The sequence below is a fragment of the Trichomycterus rosablanca genome, chromosome 4 (genome assembly GCF_030014385.1).
Source record: "Trichomycterus rosablanca isolate fTriRos1 chromosome 4, fTriRos1.hap1, whole genome shotgun sequence".
NCBI lineage: Eukaryota > Metazoa > Chordata > Actinopteri > Siluriformes > Trichomycteridae > Trichomycterus > Trichomycterus rosablanca.
The window spans coordinates 43,601,484-43,612,025 of NC_085991.1; the positions used below are offsets into that span (position 1 = coordinate 43,601,484).

Consider the following 10,542-nt stretch of genomic DNA (forward strand, 5'->3'; position numbering starts at 1 on the left):
GTAATCAACAGAATTCTCAAACAGCAAAAAAAAAACTGACTACCATAACAGTAATCAACAGAATTCTCAAACAGCAAAAAAAAACCAGACTACCATAACAGTAATCAACAGAATTCTCAAACAGCAAAAAAAACCAGACTACCATAACAGTAATCAACAGAATTCTCAAACAGCAAAAAAAAACCAGACTACCATAACAGTAATCAACAGAATTCTCAAACAGCAAAAAAAACTGACTACCATAACAGTAATCAACAGAATTCTCAAACAGCAAAAAAAAAACCAGACTACCATAACAGTAATCAACAGAATTCTCAAACAGAAAAAAAAACTGACTACCATAACAGTAATCAACAGAATTCTCAAACAGCAAAAAAAAACCAGACTACCATAACAGTAATCAACAGAATTCTCAAACAGCAAAAAAAACTGACTACCATAACCGTAATCAACAGAATTCTCAAACAGCAAAAAAAACTGACTACCATAACAGTAATCAACAGAATTCTCAAACAGCAAAAAAAACTGACTACCATAACAGTAATCAACAGAATTCTCAAACAGCAAAAAAAAACCAGACTACCATAACAGTAATCAACAGAATTCTCAAACAGCAAAAAAAACTGACTACCATAACAGTAATCAACAGAATTCTCAAACAGCAAAAAAAACTGACTACCATAACAGTAATCAACAGAATTCTCAAACAGCAAAAAAAAACCAGACTACCATAACAGTACTCAACAGAATTCTCAAACAGCAAAAAAAACTGACTACCATAACAGTAATCAACAGAATTCTCAAACAGCAAAAAAAAAAACAGACTACCATAACAGTAATCAACAGAATTCTCAAACAGCAAAAAAAAACCAGACTACCATAACAGTAATCAACAGAATTCTCAAACAGCAAAAAAAACCAGACTACCATAACAGTAATCAACAGAATTCTCTAACAGCAAAAAAAAACAGACTACCATAACAGTAATCAACAGAATTCTCAAACAGCAAAAAAAAACTGACTACCATAACAGTAATCAACAGAATTCTCAAACAGCAAAAAAAAAAACTGACTACCATAACAGTAATCAACAGAATTCTCAAACAGCAAAAAAAAAAACAGACTACCATAACAGTAATCAACAGAATTTTCAAACAACAAAAAAAACCAGACTACCATAACAGTAATCAACAGAATTCTCAAACAGCAAAAAAAACTGACTACCATAACAGTAATCAACAGAATTCTCAAACAGCAAAAGAAACAGACTACCATGACAGTAATCAACAGAATTCTCAAACAGAAAAAAAAACAGTCTACCATAACAGTAATCAACAGAATTCTCAAACAGCAAAAAAACAGACTACCATAACAGTAATCAACAGAATTCTCAAACAGCAAAAAAAAAACAGACTACCATTACAGTAATCAACAGAATTCTCAAACAGCAAAAAAACTGACTACCATAACAGTAATCAACAGAATTCTCAAACACCACAAAAAAAACCAGACTACCATAACAGTAATCAACAGAATTCTCAAACAGCAAAAAAAAACCAGACTACCATAACAGTAATCAACAGAATTCTCAAACAGCAAAAAAAACTGACTACCATAACCGTAATCAACAGAATTCTCAAACAGCAAAAAAAACTGACTACCATAACAGTAATCAACAGAATTCTCAAACAGCAAAAAAAAACTGACTACCATAACAGTAATCAACAGAATTCTCAAACAGCAAAAAAAAACCAGACTACCATAACAGTAATCAACAGAATTCTCAAACAGCAAAAAAAACTGACTACCATAACAGTAATCAACAGAATTCTCAAACAGCAAAAAAAACTGACTACCATAACAGTAATCAACAGAATTCTCAAACAGCAAAAAAAAAACCAGACTACCATAACAGTACTCAACAGAATTCTCAAACAGCAAAAAAAACTGACTACCATAACAGTAATCAACAGAATTCTCAAACAGCAAAAAAAAAAACAGACTACCATAACAGTACTCAACAGAATTCTCAAACAGCAAAAAAAAACCAGACTACCATAACAGTAATCAACAGAATTCTCAAACAGCAAAAAAAAACCAGACTACCATAACAGTACTCAACAGAATTCTCAAACAGCAAAAAAAACTGACTACCATAACAGTAATCAACAGAATTCTCAAACAGCAAAAAAAAAAACAGACTACCATAACAGTACTCAACAGAATTCTCAAACAGCAAAAAAAAACCAGACTACCATAACAGTAATCAACAGAATTCTCAAACAGCAAAAAAAACCAGACTACCATAACAGTAATCAACAGAATTCTCTAACAGCAAAAAAAAACAGACTACCATAACAGTAATCAACAGAATTCTCAAACAGCAAAAAAAAACTGACTACCATAACAGTAATCAACAGAATTCTCAAACAGCAAAAAAAAAAACTGACTACCATAACAGTAATCAACAGAATTCTCAAACAGCAAAAAAAAAAACAGACTACCATAACAGTAATCAACAGAATTTTCAAACAACAAAAAAAACCAGACTACCATAACAGTAATCAACAGAATTCTCAAACAGCAAAAAAAACTGACTACCATAACAGTAATCAACAGAATTCTCAAACAGCAAAAGAAACAGACTACCATGACAGTAATCAACAGAATTCTCAAACAGAAAAAAAAACAGTCTACCATAACAGTAATCAACAGAATTCTCAAACAGCAAAAAAACAGACTACCATAACAGTAATCAACAGAATTCTCAAACAGAAAAAAAAACTGACTACCATAACAGTAATCAACAGAATTCTCAAACAGAAAAAAAAACTGACTACCATAACAGTAATCAACAGAATTCTCAAACACCAAAAAAAAAACCAGACTACCATAACAGTAATCAACAGAATTCTCAAACAGCAAAAAAAAAACAGACTACCATTACAGTAATCAACAGAATTCTCAAACAGCAAAAAAACTGACTACCATAACAGTAATCAACAGAATTCTCAAACACCAAAAAAAAAACCAGACTACCATAACAGTAATCAACAGAATTCTCAAACAGCAAAAAAAAAACAGACTACCATTACAGTAATCAACAGAATTCTCAAACAGCAAAAAAACTGACTACCATAACAGTAATCAACAGAATTTTTAAACAGCAAAAAAACTGACTACCATAACAGTAATCAACAGAATTCTCTAACAGGAAAAAAACAGACTACCATAACAGTAATCAACAGAATTCTCAAACAGCAAAAAAACAGACTACCATAACAGTAATCAACAGAATTCTCAAACAGCAAAAAAAAACAGACTACCATAACAGTAATCAACAGAATTCTCAAACAGAAAAAAAAACTGACTACCATAACAGTAATCAACAGAATTCACAAACAGCAAAAAAAAAAACAGACTACCATAACAGTAATCAACAGAATTCTCAAACAGCAAAAAAAAAACAGACTACCATAACATTAATCAACAGAATTCTCAAACAGCAAAAAAAAAAAACCAGACTACCATAACAGTAATCAACAGAATTCTCAAATAGAAAAAAAAACTGACTACATTTTACATTTACATTTTCAGCATTTAGCAGACGCTTTTATCCAAAGCGACTTACACAATGATCTGAACACAATGAGCAATTGAGGGTTAAGGGCCTTGCTCAGGGACCCAACAGTGGCAACTTGGTGGTGGCGGGGCTTGAACCGGCAACCTTCTGTTTACTAGTCCAGTACCTTAACCACTGAGCTATCACTGGCCCCCATAACAGTAATCAACAGAATTCTCAAACACCACAAAAAAACCAGACTACCATAACAGTAATCAACAGAATTCTCAAACACCACAAAAAAACCAGACTACCATAACAGTAATCAACAGAATTCTCAAACAGAAAAAAAAACTGACTACCATAACAGTAATCAACAGAATTCTCAAACACCACAAAAAAAACCAGACTACCATAACAGTAATCAACAGAATTCTCAAACACCACAAAAAAACCAGACTACCATAACAGTAATCAACAGAATTCTCAAACAGAAAAAAAAACTGACTACCATAACAGTAATCAACAGCATTCTCAAACACCACAAAAAAACCAGACTACCATAACAGTAATCAACAGAATTCTCAAACACCACAAAAAAACCAGACTACCATAACAGTAATCAACAGAATTCTCAAACAGAAAAAAAAACTGACTACCATAACAGTAATCAACAGAATTCTCAAACACCACAAAAAAAAACCAGACTACCATAACAGTAATCAACAGAATTCTCAAACAGAAAAAAAAACTGACTACCATAACAGTAATCAACAGAATTCTCAAACAGAAAAAAAAACTGACTACCATAACAGTAATCAACAGAATTCTCAAACAGAAAAAAAAACTGACTACCTATGGAGCTCAAACGCTGCCATAAGTATCTGAATCTGAATTTTATAAATTTGAAATATTTAATGGCGTAATTTATAAATTTGAAATATTTCAATCTGAATTTATAAATTTGAAATATTTAATGGCGTAATTTATAAATTTGAATTTTAACAATGCTTTTTTTGTGATTTGAACTTGTGAGGTGGTGAAATTTGCTGTTGAAAAATTTTCATTTCAAAATTACAACTTGCAATTTTCAGATTTTAAAAATTCAGATAAAAAGAATTCAGATCTCTCAGATTCAAATCTCAGAAATCCGAATTCAAGCTTGAGGTGAAACATCCGGGTTTCCCAGGAAAAGTAAACTTTCCAGAGCGATCGAACGCAGCATTTAACCAATCACAGCGCTGCCTCACCTGCGTTCATGTCTGTGGAGGAGAAATGAATCCCAATGAGCAAAGTGCATCCAAAGTTTTTCAGATCCACACAGTCAGCTAATTATTTATAGTTCTGGTAAATACTCAACGTGCTTTACGGCAAGTTTTATATTTTGCATTATGTAACGCTGGTGGCGTGATAACGCGCGGGGTAAGGTTAGTTAGCGTTAGCTAGCTTGTTGGTAGTGGTTAGCTAAGAGTTTTGCTTGGCATGAGCTGGTCTGAGTTTAGGAAGGCATGGATATTCCGTTGCTTGCACATATTAAAACAGGGAGTTCAGAAATGTTGTGAAACTTCTTTCCTGGTGTGCCGTATAGCACTTCAGAGTTCAGTCTTTACCTCATTTAACTAACACACCTGGTTCGACTCATCTGGTCAGTTGAGGTTGACACTTTGGATGCACTTACCTCATTGGGATTCATTTCTCCTCCACAGACATGAACGCAGGTGAGGCAGCGCTGTGATTGGTTAAATGCTGCGTTCGATCGCTCTGGAAAGTTTACTTTTCCTGGGATACCCAGATGTTTCACTTCAAGCTTGAATTCGTATTTCTGAGATTTGAATCTGAGAGATCTGAATTTTTTTTATCTGAATTTTTAAAATCAGAAAATTGCAAGTTGTAATTTTGAAATGAAATTTTTTCAACAGCAAATTTCACCACCTCACAAGTTCAAATCACAAAAAAAGCATTGTTAAATATCAAATTTATAAATTACGCCATTAAATATTTCAAATGTATAAAATTCAGATTGAAATATTTCAAATGTATAAAATTCAGATTGAAATATTTCAAATGTATAAAATTCAGATTGAAATATTTCAAATGTATAAAATTCAGATTCAAATACTTATGGCAGCGTTTGAGCTCCATAACTACCATAACAGTAATCAACAGAATTCTCAAACACCAAAAAAAAAACCAGACTACCATAACAGTAATCAACAGAATTCTCAAACAGAAAAAAAAACTGACTACCATAACAGTAATCAACAGAATTCTCAAACAGCAAAAAAAAACAGACTACCATAACAGTAATCAACAGAATTCTCAAACAGAAAAAAAAACAGACTACCATAACAGTAATCAACAGAATTCTCAAACAGAAAAAAAAACTGACTACCATAACAGTAATCAAGAGAATTCTCAAACAGAAAAAAAAACTGACTACCATAACAGTAATCAACAGAATTCTCAAACAGAAAAAAAAACTGACTACCATAACAGTAATCAACAGAATTCTCAAACATCAAAAAAAAAACAGACTACCATTACAGTAATCAACAGAATTCTCAAACAGAAAAAAAACAGACTACCATAACCGTAATCAACAGAATTCTCAAACAGCAAAAAAAACCAGACTACCATAACAGTAATCAACAGAATTCTCAAACAGCAAAAAAAACCAGACTACCATAACAGTAATCAACAGAATTCTCAAACAGCAAAAAAAAACCAGACTACCATAACAGTAATCAACAGAATTCTCAAACAGCAAAAAAAAACCAGACTACCATAACAGTAATCAACAGAATTCTCAAACACCAAAAAAAAACTGACTACCATAATATTAATCAACAGAATTCTCAAACACCAAAAAAAAACTGACTACCATAACAGTAATCAACAGAATTCTCAAACACCAAAAAAAAACTGACTACCATAACAGTAATCAACAGAATTCTCAAACAGCAAAAAAAACAGACTACCATAACCGTAATCAACAGAATTCTCAAACAGCAAAAAAAAACCAGACTACCATAACAGTAATCAACAGAATTCTCAAACAGCAAAAAAAAACCAGACTACCATAACAGTAATCAACAGAATTCTCAAACAGCAAAAAAAAAAAACAGACTACCATAACAGTAATCAACAGAATTCTCAAACAGCAAAAAAAAACCAGACTACCATAACAGTAATCAACAGAATTCTCAAACAGCAAAAAAAAACCCAGACTACCATAACAGTAATCAACAGAATTCTCAAACAGCAAAAAAAAACCAGACTACCATAACAGTAATCAACAGAATTCTCAAACACCAAAAAAAAACTGACTACCATAACATTAATCAACAGAATTCTCAAACACCAAAAAAAAACTGACTACCATAACAGTAATCAACAGAATTCTCAAACACCAAAAAAAAACTGACTACCATAACAGTAATCAACAGAATTCTCAAACAGCAAATTACTTTCAAATGCAGTAACAATTAAACTTCCTTTCTTTCAGAGAAAATACCAGTTACAATTAGTTACAATTTACCCTTTTACAAGGAGGCTTACAGTTACCACCAGTAACACAATGCATTAAAATCTTCCCCTTGTCAAAGAGGATAACCTGTACTGACTCCTTTTAACTTTTTAGCCAAAATTTCTCTTAGGTTCGGCGTTTACTCACCGAGTAGGTTTCAGTTAGCCATCCGGGTCACGGCACCAACTGTTAGAAATTCAGCAATATTCAGGAGCCAGGAGACTTCCGGGTCTTTAGGAGTAGAGTAGTTTATTGACACATACAGACGTATGGGCACAGCTTGGAAGACCGACAGAAAATCTGACTAGGCATATCCTGGGGAGACTTTATATACACTAGAAATGAGGGGAGGATTCACAAGGATCAAAAAGAAGATAAAAAGGGGTGATCGGGGGGTACTGGAAGGTTGTTGGTTTGGGTAATGCAGGATCAAAGAAGGGTGATCAAGGGGGTTACTGAAAGGGTGTTGGTTTTATGGTGGGTGATACAGGAGATATAGGACAAGGGTGAACTAAAGGGTTTTGGGCTTTATGACACAATTAGGTGTGGATAGACAGGATTGGGTGTGTGTGTAGGATACAGGGAGTGGGGGTAATGCAGGATGGGGGATCAAACAGTAGGGCTCACTCAATATACAAAATATAAGAAAAGAGGGGGATAATTTTCTCTTAATATGCAATACTGATCCCTGTGTGAACCCGTGGCTACTACATGTCCCCTTAAGAAGGGGACAAGTGTTAGGTATGACTAGGTAGAGACCTGAGATTTTTGCTCACCTTTCAAAGTAACAGTAAAACGCACCAAGCCAGGCGCAGTACTGCTCAATAAGAACTCCCTCTGATGGTTCATCATCATCGTCGTCATCGTCCTTATCTTCATCATCATCGGAGGAGTCATCATCATCGCTGTCCACAATCAGTGGAGACACCGTGCGCACAGCATCTGGTACCACAGTAAAGGTAGGAACACTAAACCAGAGCAAATAAAACAATATGCTGTCTTAATAAAGTTGGTGTTATATAGGACATCAAAGCTTTTAACTTTTGTGGTTTTGATCCACTTTTGGAATTTCATATTACTTCTCACCTCTTGGTGCCCATGGTATGTTCTCCTAATTTGACTTTCAGCTTTAGCTGTGGAGGTTTTAGTGAAGACATGCTCGAGCCTGACTCCACAGTCTCGGAGGAGTCTCTTGTGAGGAGTCATCATGCCGGTGGTGCTTTTTCTTATGTTTCTTGTGTTTTTTGTGCTTCTTTTTGTGCAGGCTGTAGTCCTCATTTTTGTCATCATCCCCTGTATAACAACAGGACTTTTCACAGGCCTGTTAATGGTGGACTAGGTCTGTTTAATGCATGCACTGTACGTACAAGTTAATGACATAACAGAATGAAGTTCTGTTATTGTTACACTTATTTCATGACTGCCTGACATACCCATGCAAAATTATGACCCTATTTTTAATCAGAATCTTTGATGAATATGGTGTAAATAAGTAAGGAATGTAAATGTCACTGGGCATTGTGAAAGTTAAGGTCACCAAAATAACAACAACAACAAAGTATTCATTTAGAAATAACTGTATTATAAATATGTTTAACATATTTAGAACAGAAATAATGGTGATAAGAATTAAATGATTTAAATTGAATGAATTAAAATCATGGTTAAATTGTAACAAAATAATAGGCGGAGATGAGTATAAAAGAGCCTGCACATTCACAACCTCCTCAGTCGCTTGGAACCAGCTCAGTTTGTTTTGATTTGTAAAAAACCTTAAGAAACTCATTGATTATTTTTCTACAGCTCCAAAAGTAGCGGTGAGTTATTTTCTAGGGTCAGATATTAATATACAGAAGATCCTTGATGATCCTCCTCTAGTTTTGTTTGCTGGATCAAAACAAACCAGAATTGTGGCTGGAAAGGGTATGAGTGGTTTGATAAGTTTACTAAGGTAAGTCGGGCTGTTCTACTGTTGGCTTTTTAGGCATGTACTGAAAACCAGACAGAGAGCTGCTTGATGAATCAGCTGCAGAGGTCTGATGGTGTACATAGAAAGACCCACGTGGAGGGAGTTGCAGTAATTCAGCCTTGAAATGACAAGAGACTGGACAAGAATATGTGTGGCTTTCATTGAGAGTAATGCATTAGATCTATTTAAGTTAAACTATTACAGTAGATATCTGGGGTGAACCATGTCCTTTCTTTTCCCCATTGTAGATCTGATCAGTATGAACACTCACTTTATCCACACTGGAACCATTTCTACTTAATATGACTTGCTTGCTTGCATTAAATAAACAGTCTAGAAGTGGTTTATTTAATGCAAGCAAGCGAGCTAACCAAATGAAACCTGTCCAGAAACTATGTAAATTACTTTTATCAAACTAATAATTTAGCTTTTAACAGATTCCTACATTTGTTACAAAATACAGCTATTACCGACAAGCACGCTGCTTTTATTGTTATTATTATTGTATTTATTTAAGCTTGTGTTAGCATTGCGTTTCAACCTATATAAACGGTAACCTAAGGTTGATTTAGTTATTTCAAACTAACAGATTATATTAGTAAGATTATGTAAATTGTGTATCTTAATCAATTTGCTGTGTAACATGACATGTAACTAAGCCCACCGTTATTATTGGAAATCGTGTTTTTATCTTTATCCCCTTGATTTGTAGCATTTGTAAAACTAGTATTTTGTTTATGACTGTAATATTGCTCTGTGGAGTTCTATACAGTACGTTTTGATTGCTGTATGCTAATGTCTTCTACAACCTGTAGTCAACATTAAAAAGAACATCTGACTTTAACTATTAAGTTAAGCTGTCCTGGATATAATTAATTAAATACTGTAACGTCTGTACAAATCTGCCACCAACAGTAAAACAACCAAACTGACCAAATGTGGTAGATAGAACATTACCCTGCCCCCACACATTAACAGATTTTAGAACACATTACCCATAATCCTTCACAAAGCACTACACACATTTCACAAACCAGTGAAATATAAATACAGTGGACCCTTGACTTACGAAAGTAATTGGTTCTGAAGAGCTGTTCTTAAGTCCAAATGTTCATTAGTTAAACCTATTTTTTCCCATAAGAAATCATGTAAATAGAATTAATCCGTGCCAGACCTCCCAAACCACCCCATTACCTAACCTTTCTAATGTCTTAAATGGTCTTTCTTGTTATAAATACAAATATATTTTCCTTTAAATCTTAAATTATAGAATAGACATTCCTGTAATAAACAATAATAAACAACAATACACAGTAGTAGTACTGTACTGTACATAAAACAACACACATCACATTTCAGTACGTGTTCTGTACCATACACCATAATACATTTCCTTCTTTTTTATAAATTGTATCAACCGGAAACAACAATAACTCTCATAATTCTCTATTATTTCCTTCTTTATTTCAACAGTATTGTATTTTG

General features: G+C 33.7%; 1 pseudogene; it reads right to left on the bottom strand.

The window, feature by feature from the left end:
- LOC134311722 (INO80 complex subunit B-like) overlaps window positions 1–9,300 on the bottom strand; it is a 40,600-nt pseudogene extending 31,300 nt beyond the window's left edge.
- Between the last annotated feature and the right edge of the window lie 1,242 nt (window positions 9,301–10,542).